The sequence below is a fragment of the Gobio gobio genome (genome assembly GCF_949357685.1).
Source record: "Gobio gobio genome assembly, chromosome: 13".
Lineage (NCBI taxonomy): Eukaryota > Metazoa > Chordata > Actinopteri > Cypriniformes > Gobionidae > Gobio > Gobio gobio.
In genome coordinates this window covers 18,246,068-18,265,226 of record NC_137106.1, presented here as the reverse complement: position 1 = coordinate 18,265,226, position 19,159 = coordinate 18,246,068, and the positions used below count along the sequence as shown (strand labels likewise).

At 37.9% G+C, this 19,159-nt stretch overlaps 1 protein-coding gene across 1 annotated transcript in view; it reads right to left on the bottom strand.

Moving 5' to 3' along the window:
* The window catches only part of adam12b (ADAM metallopeptidase domain 12b), a 79,215-nt gene that overhangs the window by 39,189 nt on the left and 20,867 nt on the right, over positions 1-19,159 (bottom strand). The gene's annotated exons all lie outside the window — the stretch shown is intronic.

Here is a 19,159-nt window from a genome sequence, read left to right as displayed (position 1 = left end):
TAGTGAGACCTGGTTTTCTTTTGCTTTCCATTTTGAGGTGGTAATCTTGTTTATTTTCTTGTTTAGCTTTTCTCTCTCTCTCTATCTGGGTTGAAGCGTTACCAGAGCAGATACCAACATTGAAAAAACTAAACCCTCTCTCTCTCTCTCTCTCTCTCTCACACACACACACACACACACACACACACACACACACACACACACACACACACACACACACACACACACACACACACACACACACACACACACACACACACACACACACACACCAGAGAACATGGCTGGTCTAAAGGCCTAATTTTATTTCCATACGCTGTCTCTCCAATTGATTTAGCTTTCCACACAGATTCACAACACAAGATTCACATAAAGGGATGAGGTGGGGGATGGTTGAGGATGAAGGACAAGATGAAATCCTCCAGGCTAAATAAGTATTTTCCTATATTCTGACTATGGGTGCAGTAAGAAATGTCTGCGAGAGTCAAGGCTCTACATCCTTAAACACCAGCTTTTATTTAACACAAACACACAAATGTAACAGAAGGATATAATGCATAAGAATGGGGAAGTTATAGTTAATTAATGCAATTAATGAAACCCTTGTTTATATGTTTAAATATGTTTAATATTATTTTTAAACAGCAGCATTAAAACATTTATTCAATTTGACATATTATAACAGTATCCCAAGGCCCCATCATCATCATCTTTCAAACACCTCCTAGTCTTCCTCTTATCCATTTCCCTACACTGCAAGTCAGTATTTCTGATTTTTTCTTTCTTTCTTCATCAGTATTTCTGGCTTGTTTTTCAGTAAAAATACAAAAAACAAGTAAAAAACATTTCTAGACAGCCTTTTCAGAGATATTTTTTTTCTCGTTTTAAGCACAAATATAATACCAGTCTCTAAACAATCATATCCTGTTGATTTCTTCACTATAAAACACAACAAAAATACTAATTAAGAACTATTTTGCATTGTATTTTCTCTTTCTTTCTCATTCCTTTGGTGAACGTCCTTCTGTGGCTTCTGTCATGTGTGTATCTCTGTCTGTATGTGGAAAGATCTCAGGAAAGGCCAGCTCCTTTGGTCTGTTTTCAGGCTCTAGGGTGTTTCAACATGTGAGTGAAGATCTGTCTTTGTTTGTGTGTGTCTGTGGAGAATGAATAAAAAAATGTTGTCCCTAAAGAACACATCATCCTGTCATCCATGAAACATGTGCATGAGTGTGTGTGTGTCTTCGTTCACTCTCAGCATATTGCATATTTGGTTTTAAAATCCAATCTTTAGTGCTAACTTTCATTTTGCAAGTGATAATCAGTGCATCTACAACAGTTGCTATATATGATGCCAAAAGAATCAATGATGTCAATGACACCAAAAAACAGAAAACTGTACGTTATCTCTGTTGATGTCTACCGTGGTACAAGTGACACAGGATTTCACACATTCATGCATATACTGTGTCCAATAGTGTCAAAAAGAGTGAGTGAAAATGCTTTGGCACACAGCTTTAGATAATATCGCACACTTCTCAAGTTTGCATGATGATACATGCGTATCGTGTTCAAATAACTACATGAAAAAAAATGCATAAAACTGATCCGACCATGGTTGTAAACATCAGATTTCACTGCTGCTCAAACAAGTCAAATATTCCAAAAAAATCTGATTTTTGCCTATAAAAAGTGACTTAACTCTTTCCCCGCCATTGACAGAATTGTTCATCATTTATGACGAGAAGATCAGTGTTTCACTATACACCATTACATCTTCTGAAAGAGTATAGAATCTCTGGCTGAAAACGAAGGCAAAAATGAAGCAGGAACAATGCGATAAAAGCATTGCGTATGCACTTTTTCTCAGCTTTGATAAAAGGAATGCTTATATGTTTATATAAAGCAGAGTCTCTGTCCTTTCTTTTTTTGATATACTAAAGATATTCATACAACAAAATATTCTGGGGGCCATAACAGTTTTAACTTTAAAAAAAAAAGTTTAATATCATACAGTCCATATAAAAAAAAGAGTTAATATCATTCAGTTAAAGAGCACCTATCATGGAATTTTGAAATTTACCTTTCATGTAGTGTGTAACATAGATCTAAGTGAACAAAAACATCCTGCATAGCTTGAAATATGACAGTGCACCGTATATATAGTTATTTTCTTTTAAAAGTAAGAGTCGACTGAGTCATTTTTAAGAATCGTTAGAAGACCGAAGCTTTTTCTCTGACTAGATGACGTCAACTTGTCAAGTTATTTGAATACGATACGCCCACTTATTGCGCTCCAAGACGCCAGTGAAAACTAGAAAACATCATGGCGACGAGACGCTGTGTTCTGAAGTGCTTTTTTCATCTGCCCAAGGATGAGCATTTGAAGACTAAGTGGCTTGAAGACAAACCATACATCGTCGCGATTGAGTGTTTATTAGTCTTCAAATGTATGTTTCGCGATCTCAGGAAGCTTTTATTATGGACTTTTATTATGGCACATGGTATCTTCTTCGTCTGTCTGTACCATATATGGATTACATAAACACAGAGCGCCCTCCGGCTGCCAGTATGAATTGAAAACAACACATGAGACTCAATCGCTCATGATTAGGCTATATCTGCGCATTTTGAGGAAGTATTGAATAAAAAATACTCCTCTGTTTAGAAATTTGACACAGACATATGAGAATCTATCAATATGTCTCCTCATCTGCACACTTTTGAACTAAAAGCCCTGAGGGATGTTGATTTGTGAGGAGAATAGAGGAGTTTTTTTTTATGAATGAGATCAGCTGAGGCTCATATTACAATCAAACAGTACCGACGCGGTTTTCATATTCATAACTCCTGACACATATTAACAAATTACTGTCACTATAAGACTTTGATGGGCGTTCCGTTTCCGAAAATATCTGCACAGACTATACCAATAACAACTGACTGGGTCATCGGACCAATCACCGCAGATTAGCGTCACGTAAAGGCGGGGTTTTGAAAAGTGAATCACTAAAGGAATCCTTTGAGAATCGCTGTCAAAACAGGTACAAATAAATGCATATTATAAGAAAACTAAAGTCTTTTTTGTCATTGCATGCATGCAAAACTGTTGTTGGGGACTTCTAAAACAATATTTGGAACATTTTAAATGCCATGATAGGTGCTATCACACAATATCACACAAGCAAGTGTGAAAAGCACACACGTTCAATAAACAAGAATTTAATACTCAAAAACTAACATCTAAGACACAATATTTCCAATTACTTCACCTGTTTTTGCTCCGTCAACTGAAATATTTCCAAACAAACAAAAATAGAGGTGTTTTGTTGCTTAAAGGGTTAGTTCACCCAAAAATGAAAATTCTGTCATTAATTACTCACCCTCATGTCGTTGGACACCCGTAAGACCTCCGTTCATATTCGGAACACAAATGAAGATATTTTAGTTGAAAGCTGATGGCTGAGAAAGGCTTCACACAGGCCTCCATTGGCATTCAGTACATTGACACTTCCAAGATCCATGAAAGGCACTTAAAACGTCGTTACAAAGTCTATCTCACCACAGTGGCTCTACAATAATCATACAATGCGACGACAATAGTTTTTGTGTGCAAAAAAAAATCAAAATAACACCTTTATCCAACTTGTTCTCGACTTCCGTGTATGCCTCCACGACGCATGCGCGAGAATATGACGCAGATCCGGCGTTCGGACATATGACCCAGAAGCGATTTGTTTACGAGCAGAGGAAGATGCGCGTGTCTAAGCTGTTGGATTCTACATTGATCGTGCTTTAGGTCTCGGCGTAGTGCTCAAAATGGAGCTTAAGTGTGTATTTCATCGATTCCCGAACACCGGCGCTACGTCATATTCTCGCGCATGTGTCGTGGAGGCGCACACGGAAGACAAGAACAAGTTGGATAAAGGTGTTATTTTGATTTTTTTTTGCGCACAAAAACTATTGTCGTCGCATTGTATGATTATTGTAGAGCCACTGTGGTGAGATAGACTTTGTAACGACGTTTTAAGTGCCTTTCATGGATCTTGGAAGTGTCAATGTACTGAATGCCAATGGAGGCCTGTGTGAAGCCTTTCTCAGCCATCAGCTTTCAACTAAAATATCTTCATTTGTGTTCCGAATATGAACGGAGGTCTTACGGGTGTCCAACGACATGAGGGTGAGTAATTAATGACAGAATTTTCATTTTTGGGTGAACTAACCCTTTAATGAACAAAATAGCGTACAAAATAGGAATAAATGTTTTGAACAAATCTGTAAAGTGAAGGATTCAATGACTCACTTGTCTCACTTTAATTCAGCGTTTTGAACAAAATCGTTTAGTGCAGTGGTTCTCAAAGTGTGGTATGCGTACCACTAGTGGTACTCAGGCTCCCTCTAGTGGTACACAGAGGAATCACTAAATTAAAGTCGCTGTAAATGCGATTCTGAAATTATTATTAGTTAGTGTTGTACTAAAACGGTGGCTCGATGACGCACTAGAGCCACTGAGCCTGGCCCCTCCCCTAACACTATAACAACTAACGTCATTCGCATCAGGTCGCCCGTTGCTGTCACTACCACTAGTTACTACAGCCTACAATTAGCTAGCTAATTATGCCTTCATCACGTAAATGCATATTACCTAAAAACGTGTAAAAAGTAAAAACGTATAAAAAGCTTATAAAACAAAAATCACTGATATCAAGAAGAGGTAGATTAATTTTGTGAACAACTACCTTGATCACCACCAACACCTGCCTCCCGCCAGTGATCGTTTCACACCGGATAGTTTTACAAACGTTCATCGGAGACAACTGGGATTCACAGATAATCCACTGCCGAATTGGGCCAATCCGACACAGGACTTCATCCGCCCGTCCCGCCAACATCTGGTGCCATTGTTGTGGTACGTGCCACTGCCCAGTTGTTTTGTGCTCTTACTGCAGCTTTCCCGCTAGTGGGCGTGGTTTCAGCGTGTTTTTTTTTTTTTTTTTTTATCATTTCAATTTGGCACACATTTAAAAACACATTTTTCTGTGGTGTGACAAACTCAGAACAAATATTTAATTTTAAATTTACAGGGACTTTAAATATAAATGAATGTTAAAACAATACATTTTAATTTCATCTTTATTTGAGTAAAGTTTTTTATATTTAATTCATGGTGCGTGTCCAGTCTGGCGTGTTTTCAGTTCATGCCTATGGAAGCTTAACTTTCAAAGGAATTCATTGAAAACACTCGCTTTGCTCCGCACCGCTCCGTTATGAGTGCCCGAGCGGCCGTGCGCATTTTACTTTCGATTTAAAAATAGTGCCAGTGATTCCGGTTTCACACGTCGATTAACCGGTGGGAAAATTTCCTCACCATCACATCCCTAATTGATTCAAAGCAAAACAAAATTAAAATAATAAAAACAGTATGTTTCATCCGTTTCAACAATAGACCATTTTAATCCCATTCTCAGACCATTTCTTTTTCCTCCCTCAATCTTTCTTTCATTCATTATATTTCCACACTATTTGCTCCACTGCCTGTCCTCATTCGTGTATAATCTGAGCTCTGAAGACCACATAACGGCGACAATTCTGCGCTGCCTGACTACCCATCTGTTACTGACACAGCACTGCGAGTCTGGAAGTTTATTCTGAACATTTCTTGTTGTGTTGCTGTCATAGAGGCAGATCACTGAACTGTATAGATGTTGAGTGATCCTTAGTAAGAAAATCTGTGACTCACTCGATGATAAATAACAAATGACAGCCCAGCAACTTTGTTCTCAGCAGGAGGGGTGAAACTGTGGCTTTCATGATCATTAAGAACTTCTTCAAACTACAGATCTCCTACTTCACTAGTTGGGGAGAAAAGGGCGTTCACACTTGAATACAATTTTGCAGATTTCGGCTCTTGGCTCTTGTAAATATGTGCCATTTCTCTGTGTCGGTTTCCACGCCATTAACCACTTTGTCTATTTTTTCTCTTTCTAGGTCTCCCTAAAGCCTCACTGATGCTTCTGTACTAGTTTAATAGGGTCTCCTCTTCAGCTCATTACACTGATCTGACCAACCTTCTGGCATCTTTTGTTCCATTTTATTTATGATGGTACATCTGATCTGTGTACGATTAGTCAGACTGAAAGAGTGCATCTGTGGTAAAGTGTGACATTCTATTGCTTTGTCGCAATGTAAAAGAATCAAGTTCTTCACTAGCAGTAAGCCTGAGCAGTGTGTGTAATGATTGTGAGGCTTTAAAACATCTGTGAGTAATGCAGTAGAAGTGTGTTTTCACTGCAAAGCATTCTTCATTAACCTATCCAGATGCCTAGCAAAAAAAACAGCTAGCGAAGCTTTTGTTTGGTCAGCTTGTTGTTAGCTAGTGTCTAGCAAAAGTAACAAAGACAAATGATAGAGGCAGAACATGAAAAACGAGAATGGAAACTTCAGAAGAAAGCTAGAAATAGGCTCAGTTTATACCTAGTACCCAGCTAACAGTGAACATTCTCAGAACTTTGGAACGTTTCGACAAGCTTCTCTCAAAGTCATGAACGTACAATCTTTCAGTAACGTTAATAGAACGTTCATCCAAAGTTATCTGGACATTAATAACATTCCCATAAACGTTTGCAAAATGATAAAATGTACTTGACGTTTTCTGACGAGCTTGATGTTTGCATAAGCAACATTTTTAACAAAAAGCTGTGAAAATAATGTTTGTTTTTTCAAAGACTACAATGTGCAAATGGTTTTATCACTTGTTTCTGCTCCTTTTTTAGCTTGTGTTTTCATCAGGAGATTCTCTACTAGCGCCCCCTCATGTATAATAGTGAAAACACAGAATAGTCCATCAATTGCGGGTAAGCGTTGTCTCATAAATTAAGGAAAATTCTGTCAATGGCGGGAAAAGAACATATTTTGTGTTAGCTGGGCAGCAACATCCATCTCGAAAGATCTGACTATAAGTGTACTGTACAGTGTAAATGTGTCCAAATGTACAGTATAGTACAATACAGTAAACGTAGGCTACATTTTGAGGTGCAAGTTCTCAATGCAGCAACAAACCTCACTCAAAAAGGACTGTAGCCAATAGCTCTCAGCAGGTCCCATCAGCTTCCTGTGAATAACTTCCCTTTGGATACAATACTCAGATCATTGTTTGTCAGCTCTCTCTCTCTCTCTCTTTCTGAAAACCCCCTTGTTTTTCACTGGAGCGTTTCCTCTATTTTTGCTGTTACCGCAACCGGTCGATAAAAAAGAATCACTTCCTGATTTGACTGTTGACCTTCAGTGATGAGATCATGGAGCGGTCAGCTGCTAAAGACTCCTGGGAAAACAAGTGAAGCTGGATGATTGTGAGACTGAGACCTTTAAGGATTCAGCAGTCAGTGAGGAGAGAAACTCAAGCTAGGTTTTCAATAAGAACCAACTGCATCACAAGCACTCAATGCTGTGAAATGCTCTAAATATGCTAAATTATGTTTTTAAATGCTGAAAATGCCTCACTATAAAAAAACTTATATTTGTCTCAGCAAATTAAGCAAGGATGGGAAAGTATTTTTTTACAAACCAATCCATTTTTAAAGACAGATGAAATCATTTTATTCAGCAAGGATCCAGCAAGTGTGACAGTAAAGACTTACATTGTTACAAAGGATTTCTAATTCAAATAAATGCTCTTCTTTTGAAAAAAAAATTATCACGTTGCCACAAAAACATTACGCAGCAGAGCTGTTTTTAAATTGCAATAAGAAATATTTATTGAGCACCAAATCAGCATATAGAATGATTTATGAAGGATCATGTGACACTGACTGGAGTAATGATGCTGAAAATAATGCTGTAATACTTAACAGATAATGGACAAAACTTACAAGAGACATGTCAAAATTTAAATTTTAGAAATCATAATAAAATAAACTGATTAGATGTGATGCCCAATAAACAAAGCTATGTCACAGAGGTACACAAACCAGGAGCCAAGACATAGTGAGAAAGATCACAAACAAAAGAATAAGTGCATACACAGAATGTGGAATCGGGTTATTAAAAATATATCTTCAGGGTAAATCTCACAAACTTGCAGTTCCTCGCTTTCTAAAGTTTAAATGACTTCTGTGAATCGGCTGACTTAGATAAATATGCCAAGGACTCTTCTGAACAATACACTTCATAAAGCCCATATGAAAAATAATCCAGAAAGGCATCATTTACCATATACTTGGCAACGCTCTATTTCACCCTTATGTTTTCTATTCTTTTTTTTCATCTAAGCAGCCTGCTGATGACAACCCAATCCATACAGCGTTTCAAACGAGCTGCACTTGCTTCATTGAGGGATGGTTAGAACCAAATTACATTAGCATAACTCGCCCTCTGTGTTTCTCTCCTTCTATTTTATTCCCTGCCACCAACTGTGGATAATGCGCTGGCACACACACTGACAAACAAAAAGCACTGATGTAAGCACTGTCTCATCGCTCTTTCTGCCTATGATTCCACACTTCTAGCTGACCCACTTAACAGAGGTCAAAAGCGACCGAGTTCAGGCTGTTTTTGTCTAACATGTCTTGCAGGCAAATTACATATTTATAACATTTATTTATGAAGAAAGAGGGAAAACAATACATACAAACAAATTTTGGCAAAAAAGGAGTCTGTTGTGTTTGGTTGTCAGGGTGTTGCTATACAATTGCTCAGATGTTCTGGTTGGTTGTTAGTGCAGTGCTAAATGGCTGCAGGGCTGTTGTTACTGTATGCGATTGCTAGGGTGTTCTATTTGACTTTTAGTGCACTGCTAAGTGGTTACTAGGGTATTGCTACCCGGCTAGTGGTGTGTTTTAGGTGATTTCCAGGGTGTTGCTACAGTGTCCTTTGTGACTTTTGATACACTACTAGGTGGTTGCTAGTGTGTTCTGGGTGGTTGCCAGTGTTGTTATGGAATTGCTAGGGTTTTGTTGTTAGGTGTTAGGGCATTGCTAGGTGGTAGATACTGTATGTGACTCCTAAGGTCTTCTGTGTAACTTAGTGAATTGCTAGGGGGTCGCCGGAGTGGTGCTACGCAATTGCTAGGGTGTTCTGTGTGGTTTCCAGGGTGTTGCTACACTGTTTTTTGGGGTGTTCCGGTTGGTTGTTAGGGCATTGCTAGGTCATTACTAAGGTGTTCTAGGTGGTTGCTGCTGTATGTGAGTGTTAAGGTGTTCTATGCGACTAACACACTTCTAGGGGGTTGCTAGAGTGTTTCTATGCAGTTGCTAGGGTGTTCTGGTTGGTTGTTATGGCATTGCTAGGTTTCTTTATGTGGTGTTGCTACTGGTGTGGTTACCAGGGTTTTGCTATGTGGATGCTAAAGTGTTCTAAGTGATTTTTAAGTGAAGTTTAGCACAATACAGTAGTAATGCTGCGTTCACACCGAACGCGAATAGAGCGCCTGAAGCGAGTGATTTCCATGTTAAGTCAATGGAAAGGCGCGTTGACGTGCGTCTGGAGGTCCTGCGGCGCGATGGACGCAATTCCGCCTCATTCGCGCGAATGACGCGTCATGCACGAGTGGTGCTTTTTGTGCATTCACACGTTTGAAGCGAATTCGCGTCTGACGCCCAAGTTGAAAAATCTTAACTTTGGCGTCAATTCGCGCCGTGTTAACCAATCAGGAGCCTGCTTGCTGCTGTCACGTGGTAAAGTGACATGATGAGAAACCCTGCATAATTTAAAAATACTACTATTGTGTTACAAAATGTAGTTTTAAGACTTTTTCAGGTGAATGTAGTTGTTTAAAGCTCAAATCTGTGGTTTATTTATAAAGAGAGCACCTATTTAAAAAAATAATCTTAGTTGTGAGATCCAGGCGATCACCAGGCACTCAGCGCTCATTAACCGGGCGAGAGCAACCTTTCCTCGGCCAGTCCTTCTGACGTTTGCCACTGGCTCTGATGTCCTGTTGTGGTGGTGGCGGTAGTCGAATGGATTAAAAATGTTCAAGCGTTCAACTAGACGCGATTTTGGCGCTCTATTCACGTTTGGCGTGAACGCAGCATTAGGGTGTTCTTAAAGCAGTTAGTTTAATTTTCACCCATTTTTATGTCCACTAGACAAATACTGAAAATTTGGTCACTTAGAAAAGTCAAAAAGTACACCTCTGCTCAATAAACCACAAGAGCCAAGTCATCATTTATATTCTTAATACAACGGGTGTGGGACAAATTACATGCTGAAGTTTAATAGTAGTAATGTGTTCATTTCCATGAGCAACAATTATGAGCAATAATAATAGTGGTTTTTGCTTTATATATACAAGATAAAAAGCCTGTTTCTTTTGTTTGTTTGACAACTTAATTTCGGTTTAATAAAAATATGAGCCGTTTTCACATACTTCTAAACAAATGGTGTGTTGTCCTGTCATACACTGTCATTAAAGGCTTTGTCAAAAGACTTGCTCTTATTATGTTCCCTCTCTCTCCCACAATCATGCACTCCACAACCCTTGATTACACTACACACCATGTCATTAATTTCAGTTGGAAGACAGAAGAAATAATTGAAGCCTCTGAGAGGAGTAATTTGTAACAGATGGAAAGTTTACAAGCGAGTCCACAAGTGAATCCATAATTGAACGTGGCACTGTATACCTCATCTCCCACTCCCCGTTTCATTGTTTGCGCTCCCTCAGTCTTACTAGCCTTGTGTATCGTTTACATATTCTATAAAGCAACAAATATTCAAGGTGAAAGACAGCCAACCTTCACAACAATACATATTGTGTGGAATTTTTAATAACAGGAGCAGTTTCTAAACAATCTCACACCTTCACCTTTTACAGCCAGCACAGATCTGCTTACTTAAGAACAGTGGTTAATAAATCATTCTGGTTTTGTTTACATATATATTTATTTTGTATTATTATGTTTTACTGACAATTGAACAAAAGAAGATACAAGAAGTTTGCAGTGGACTCAATCACTTTAACAGTATTTATGATACACATATAACTTAGAATGGTCAGATCTCAGTGGAAGTGTTTATAACATTTAATTCATAAAAAAAAGACCTGTAATAAAACATGTAAAATTTAGGGGGAGGCTCTATCTTATACGTTTTTCAGACACTTGCTTTAGAAAAACAATATTTCTAATTCATCATTTTGGCCTCATTTTTAAAGGGGTCATGAACTGAGAAATTTTGCTTGACCTTTTGACATATAAGAGGTCATCATAAGAAGAATATCTTATAAGTTTCAAAACTGAAAACTTCCTTGTTAGTCCAAAAACAGCTTTTTATTGCAAGCCCAGATAATGAATTATTGTGGAATGTGCCTACAATAGGATAGACCGCCTCTGCAAAAGAAAATCAACGTCTACTTCAACATTGCAATTTTGGCCCTGCCCTCTGGCGTGTTAGTGAGATGACGAGGAGAGAAGAGCAATAAAGGATGGACTACAAATAATATGATTAATATTATTATCTAAAAGTGCTAGGAATGTGGTTATTTTATTTTTCAACAATGTGAATGTCTCAGTTAAGCATTATTTATTTGTATGTGGTACATTTCACAGTGGATTCTTTGGTAAAACGTCGCAAAGTTGATCACAACAGTGGGCACAACTGCGGTCTCAGAGCAGACACACCCCTTCAAACAGAGCGTTCAAATCAAAGGGCTAAAATCAGGGTAGGAAAAATGCCTTTTATTTCTAAAATTATGAAAATTTTTGATGTAAAAATTATACTAACATTATAAGTGCACAACAGGAAAAATTACAAACCAATAAAACAATGCAGTTCATGATTCTTTTAAAGGTCACTACAGGGACCAGTTGCATAAACATAGCTGTTAAGTTAAAGGGATAGTTCACCCAAAAATGTGTAGCGCCTCTCGCAGTTAAAAATTCTTACGCGACATCCCACGTCATCGTCGTGCCAATTAAATTTTTTTACGCTACATCCGACAATTTTAACCGGTCCAATCAGCGAACAGAGGGAGTGGCTGAGAACGATGATGTTGATGTTGTGCGCTAGTTTTAGTTGTAGTTCAGTAATGGCGGCGGAGAAAGATGCTAGCGAAGCCATTCATCCAAACACCAAGGTCGTGTGGTCATTTAATTGCTGTACGAATCCACATCTCTGAGTTTTCAAGAATATATAACTTCAAAATTCACTGTTTATATCCTTTTTGACCACTGCAGAGCACCGTACAGTTGCGCTGTAATTTGGATGCATTTCTAGACTTGTATTTCTTTAAATGCTGGCAAGTATTTACAAGAGCAATATATTTCATCGCCGCTCAAAAAATAAAAATAAAAGCAAGTAAACATTTGAATTGGGCCATTATTTACGGCAGCATTTATTCTTATCATACCAAGCATGTTATATTTTATTTACAGTATACAGTACACTCATGTTATGGACCACATGAGCAGCGCGTTCCCGATCACAAAACTCTCCCCTCCACTGTGAATAAATCACAATCCGAATGCACAAGGTTTTATCACTGAGGTGGCTGCACATTTATTTTTACGGACTTCCATGTGAGAAACAGAGGCCAACGGCGCATGACAGTCCCTGCTAACATACATACTGAAATAACTAATGTCAACTTTTCTCACGTCATGTAACAGTGTAGGTCAAAAACACATAAACGAAGGTCTACATGTCACAGACTTTATTGTGATTTATCGTCTAATTTGTTTTTGGAGTTTAGATATGTTTAAGGTCTGCATTATCTGTCTTACTAAGGAGGACTCCTATTTTGATGGATATTATAGTCTATGGGTAGTGAAAGGGAGAGCTAGCAGTTTATCGAAGTTGTTTTGCGATACAAAGTTAACAGTTTATTAGCACCCCCTGAAAAGGCATAGGGTTTGTATATGTTTGTTTACTGTTCGTTGTATGAGTGTTTTTGTATAATTTGCTGTGTATGTTAATGATAATGCAACAGAGAGAGAGAAAGTTTGTGAATGAGATGTTAATGCGCACTTCTGCTTTGTTTGTTCAGCTCTTACGGTGATTTTTTTGGAGTGAAAAACAATGTAATAAACTTCATAAACCATCAGTAAAGTTTGGCCATCAATCAGAGGGGGTCCGCTACATTCTGTGTCCAAAAACATCTTGGGATAAGGTTTTCACACTGACAGCTGTCATTGTAAGACAGTTAGCAACTCCGTTTGTTTGTCCGAGTTAGCAACAGTAACTAAAGGGGGCGGGGCTTACCGATAGGTCAATTGTATACACCTAGTATGGCTTGAGGGTGAGTAAATCATGGGCTAATTTTAATTTTTGAGTGAACTATCCCTTTAAGAACTAGTCTGACCAATAATCAATTAGTTAGGGCGGATCAATCTTACTTTTCATATTCAAATCTACCTTTTTATGTACTTGACTTAAAAAAAATGATGACCTGTCTTAAAGACAAAAATTAGATGACCTACTTTAAAGACTAGTCTAAGTTGGCCAGGTGTGTGTATTGTGTCAGTTGTTGAAGGACTCCTTCCTCATTATCCTCACCTTGCCACCAAAATCACAGGGCCACTCTTATAGTCCTCTGGTAATAGTGTGTTTCTCTTTCTCTTGGACTCAGTTCATTAGTTTTGCTTCAGCCTGACATCAGAGCAGAGAGTCAATGATGCCATTCTCACACAAACAAGAACCCTCTTCCCCATCCATTCATGGACACCGAGTCCAAGTTTCTATGGTAATGTTTGCAGTCCTCACAGTAATGACATGTTTTGTGTGCTTGGCTATGCTCCTTCCTGTTTGGCTGAATAAAAGGAAGCCTTTGAATGGCACACACTCCGTCTCTTCCTCTGTAACAGCTGTTTGTGTCAACCAGAATAAGCTCTAAATCTTCCTACAATCTTCCTTCATTCAAAGTCCTGTGCACTTTGATCAATTCAGTGTCTGGGATGTTGACTCTAACGTCATTATCAAGACTTACAGTCTAAAAGAGGCAGAACACTTCGGGAAAACCAACAAATGAAAAAAAAAGTGACTGACAGCTAACTAAATGTAGGGATGCTACAAGCTAAATTTTTCAGTAGCGTGACAGTATAGCTCATCAAAATAGTGCAGCTTTTTCAGTAACAAGCTATTTTTACAAGCACTACATTGTTGTTTTTTATGTCACATTTCTCATGCAACCTAACAACCGAGCGAGCAGCAGCAATAATCAAACGCACACTCTCAGAATGTCTCTCTCTCTCCCAAGTACCACTGGGAAATCCAATTAATTTTGGTGAATTAGTTTGTTTCGGACGGTGCAATTCAATGAACCGGCTCCAAAAATTAATTCATCCTTTTGTCACATACAGTAATAGTTATTGTGCAGTATTGTGCATCTTTTGATTTCGTATAAAGTTAAATATCGCTGTTTGTCATTTTACTGATTGAGAAAACAAGGAATGGTGAAAAAGAGGCACTGGGGAAATGCGTCAGCAAGCAGCATGCTTCAACAAATACAGAGGTTTTCTCTATTATACTGTACAAATTAGAGTTTTATTAGTCACATTCATGTTCACGCATTCACTAGCTGAGTTCAATCAAAAATGCTGAATGGAAACACCAAGATGTAGGGCAAATTTCCAAAAATGTAGTGCGTTGGAATGTTTTGAAACACTTAAAGTGAAAATTGGTCTTAAAGTGCACACCAGTCCCGCTCATCAGATGTAGCGTAAGCATTTTGAACTGCGAGAGAAACTACACTTTTTCCGTAAGTTGAATACGGAAGCTAGATCATTTACTTTACAAAGTTTTAAAGCTACACTGTGTAACTTTTTTAGTTTATTCTTAGCTAAAAACACATAGTTCTTTCAAAAATATATGTGCTCATTAATGTAAATTTACTTCTTTCAAGTAATAAAGTATTCTCGTAAGTTTATAATATGCCATTGAAAAAACATACGGGTACGGGGTTCGAATGCGGGTCGCCATGTTGCCCCTCCATCTTGAAAGTACATTAGCCAAAGAGGGACATACCCGTAAATTCAAGCTTCGCCTTTCGCAATTCACGACATCGGAATTGAGAGGAAGAGAAACTAATATTCACTGGATGGTCATATACCTTTTAACCGCTAGATGGGGGAAAATATCACACAGTGTAGCTTTATATATGGATATTTTTCTTACAGGAACACATCAATTCCCTTCAGAAGGCCTTTATTAACCCCCCAGAGCCGCGTGGAGCAGTTATATGATAGATATAAGCATTTTTACAGATTTCAAAATTGATTTAACAATTCACTGCCATTATGCTGCGTTCACACCAAACGCGAATAGAGCGTCTGGCGCGAGTGATTGCAATGTTAAGTCAATGGAAAGGCGTGTCTGGAGGTCCCGCGGCGCGTTTCGCGCGGTGCGAAGTACGCGAATCCGCCTCGTTCGCGCAAATGACGAGAATTGGACGCGAATTGAGCGTCTTGCGTGTTACACGTGAATGGTGCTTTTGTGCATTCACACGTTTGAAGCGAATTCGCGTCTGACGCCCGAGTTGAAAAATTTGAACTTTGGCGTCAATTCGCGCCGCGTTAACCAATCAGGAGCCTGCTCACTGCGGTCACGTGGTAAAGTGACGTGATGAGAAACTCTGCATAATTAAAAAATACTAGTAGTGTGTCACAAAATGTCGTTTTAAGACTTTTTCAGGTGAGAATGTAGATGTTTAAAGCTCAAATCTGTGGTTTATTTATAAAGAGAGCGCATATTTAAAAAAAAAAAAAAATCTTGTTTTTGGAGTTGTGAGATCCAGGCGATCACCAGGCAATCACCGCTCATAACCCCGGCGAGGGCAGCCTTTCCTCGGCCAGTCCTTCTGCCGTTTGATGTCCTGTAGTGGTGCGTCTTGTGTGGATCTAACGGGCGATTTTTGGTGTCATGAATCTATAATTTGTTGTCTGCCAAATCGTTTTGACTGAGGGCAAAGAGAAGTTTCATAACTTCATGTTTTAGGATATTTAAATATACATGTAGTGAAGATAATGTAGGAGTTGCCTGGACCACATGTGTGTAGCTATTAATGATTAATATATATTTTTAATGAAAATGAAAAGAGGCAGAGTGGTGTTTTATGACATTTCTCCTGGAGTGCCTTGAACGCACGTCAATTTCACTTCCAGCGCTCGATTTCTACGCGCATCCAACTCGCTGCGGACGCGCGAATGCATTCAAAATGTTCGCGCGTGAAACTAGACGCGGTAAACACGATTTTGACGCTCTATTCGCGTTTGGTCTGAACGCAGCATTATAATGCTATAATTGCATTATAATTTTTGTCTGAAAGAAGAATGTCATATACACCTAGGATGTCTTGAGGGTGAGTAAATCATGGACTAATTTTCATTTTTGGGTGAACTAACCCTTTAATGTGCTCGGATAATTCGCTTAGAAGATGAAAAACAAATCATAATTTGAGAAGAAAATGATAGCTCAAAATTAATCATAATAAATTAGTTAATGATAAATTGTAATGAGTAAAATGCATTAGATTAATCAAAGTGACATTAGAGACTTTTACATTGTTACAAAAGATTTCTATTTCAAATAAACTCTGTTCTCTTGAACTTTATATTCTTCAACAAAAAAAAAATCCTGAAAAAAATATATGTACGGTTTCCACCCAAATATTAAGCAGCACCACTGTTTTCAACATTGATAATAATAAGAAATGTTTCTTGAGTACCGAATCAGAAGGATAATGTGACACAGAAGATTAGAGAAAATACATTTTAAAATATATTCAAATTGAAAAGTTATTTTGGCCCTATTATGCAAAGTTCACTTTTACATGGCGTTTGAACACTGATCTGTGTTCAATGTGTGTGTAAACAACCAGCCTAAAAATTGTAAAAATCCAAAGGGGGCGGGGAGTAGCAGCTCATTTGCATTTAAAGGTACACGCACAAAAACGGCGTGTTTTTGTTTGCACTGAAATAGGGGCAAATTGGACATGCTGTAAAAAATTATAAGTGTTGTATTTTGAGCTGGGGACACCAGAGTAATATAAGTATATTACATCTTGTAAAAAATTGGCATAATTGCTCCCCATTAAATTGTATTACTGTTTTTACTGTATTTTTTGGTCAAAAAAATCTTACAGACCCAAAACTTTGGAATGTAGTGTATCTATATGCTTTTTTATAGCGTCAATGTATATAACTTGACTCGTAGTGCTACTTTTTCAAAAGAATAGCTCTAACTACTTTATATTATGAGTAGTTTAGGTTGGCAAGCTAAGTTTTAAGTTAACTTCACAACCATGCTAAATGATGTGGCCTTAAGAAGCAAAACTGCTCTTTTTGTTAATTTATGGTAAGTGTTTTCACTCAGTCTTGAGAGGAACGTGGCCCTTAAGAGAATTTAGCAAATTAAGTGGAGCAAAGCTACAAGTTCACTGGGCAGCTACTGATTAGAGTATTTTAGCATTACAGTGTTCGCTGCAAATCTACGAGTCTGTGACAGTCAGCTCTGAAGTCTCAATCGCCTACACATACAGCCCAAAGACATTTATTTAGGAAATTCTTTGGATGAGCAATCAAAGTCAGCATTGCTTTCCTGTCCGTTGCGAGTTCAGGGCTGTGGTTTAGTCTGTGTTGTATTGCTGATCTGTGCTTAGAGATTACAGGGAGAAGAAATCCATAGGGTAAATAATAAAAAAAAAAGATTATCAAACAAATTAATCAGAAGTGATTTCAGGATGTGGTTAGACAAAATTCAAAGCTCTTTCATCAAATGCAGTCAAGTAAATAAATGAGATCTTTGGGTTTTACTGTGGTGGCTTGAAAAGAGCCACACGGGCTGTTTTATTTGTTGAGGTGTTGCCACTTGTTCATATGCCATTAATATGCAGTGAATCACTTTGCATGTGTAAGAAGGCTTTCAAGAACTGACACTTCCTTGTGAAAAAGGCTTATATAAAACACTGTGGAATTGCATCGGATTTAAAAAAAAACCCATCCACATATGTTTGTATGGTGGTGTCTTGATGGTTATGATTACTGTGATGATGTGCACACAAAGCTTTATGGTCCTTCCAGAGAAATGAGTATCTGTCCTCTGGGTTGTGCTTTTATATATCTGGAAGAGTGATGATATTTGTTGTGTGTTTTTGCTGTGGGAAAAAGTTGAACTCCGCTTAATGTACAGAGGAGGTCAGCCTGTATCAGACGTCCCTGGACACCAGTCCCTGGAGTTTCTTTGTTGGCTCATTGGTTCTTTCTATGCTTCTATCTATTGCTCTGTTCTCATTCATACAGAAATGTAATATATGACATACAGTATATTGCACTATATCAGTGCAATATATATTATCTATAAGGTAATATATGAATATATAGGATAATAATATAGTATAGTAAAAATGTATTTGTATAGGTAAATATATAATGGTAAATGTACATAGGTAAATGTAAATATATAATATAATTTGTATATATATATATATATGAAGAGTTCAGATGCAAAAGCCAAGCCACTTCGGTCAAAAATGAGACAACGTTACTGAGTGAATGCTCTCCGCATATAGTATACGTTCATAAAATACTTTCATTTCAAACCCACTAAATCCCAGCCTCAACCCATTCAGAAGTACCGGTACTTGGGTAGAAACCTATACATAGAAGCCTGACAAAAGTGCTTATTTTAAAGAAAAACGTCAGACGGACTTAGAGGCTTTTGCATCTGAAGTCTTCATATACATATATATATATATATATGTATGTATATGAAGACTTCAGATGCAAAAGCCTCTAAGTCCGTCTGACGTTTTTCTTTAAAATAAGCACTTTTGTCAGGCTTCTTATCATATTATGTATATATATATATAAAAAAAGATTATCAAAGGAATTAATCAGAAGTGAGTCCAGGATGTGGTTAGACAAAATTCTGAAAAAAGATGGGAACTATCAAAGCTCTTTCATCAAATGCAGTCAATTAAATAAATGAGATCTTTGGGTTTTACTGTGGTGGCTTGAAAAGATCCACACGGGCTGTTTTATTTGTTGAGGTGTTGCCACTTGTTCATATGCCAGAGAGATATTCAATTCTGAAGTGTACAACCTTGGTAAAAAGACAGAGGTAAGGAAATAGAGAGGGGAAAATAGACATTTATAGAGCTTTTTAAGGTTTCGGCTGCTTGATGCTTCAAACTGAAGAGTTTCACTCTGCTTGACTGCATTAGCCATTT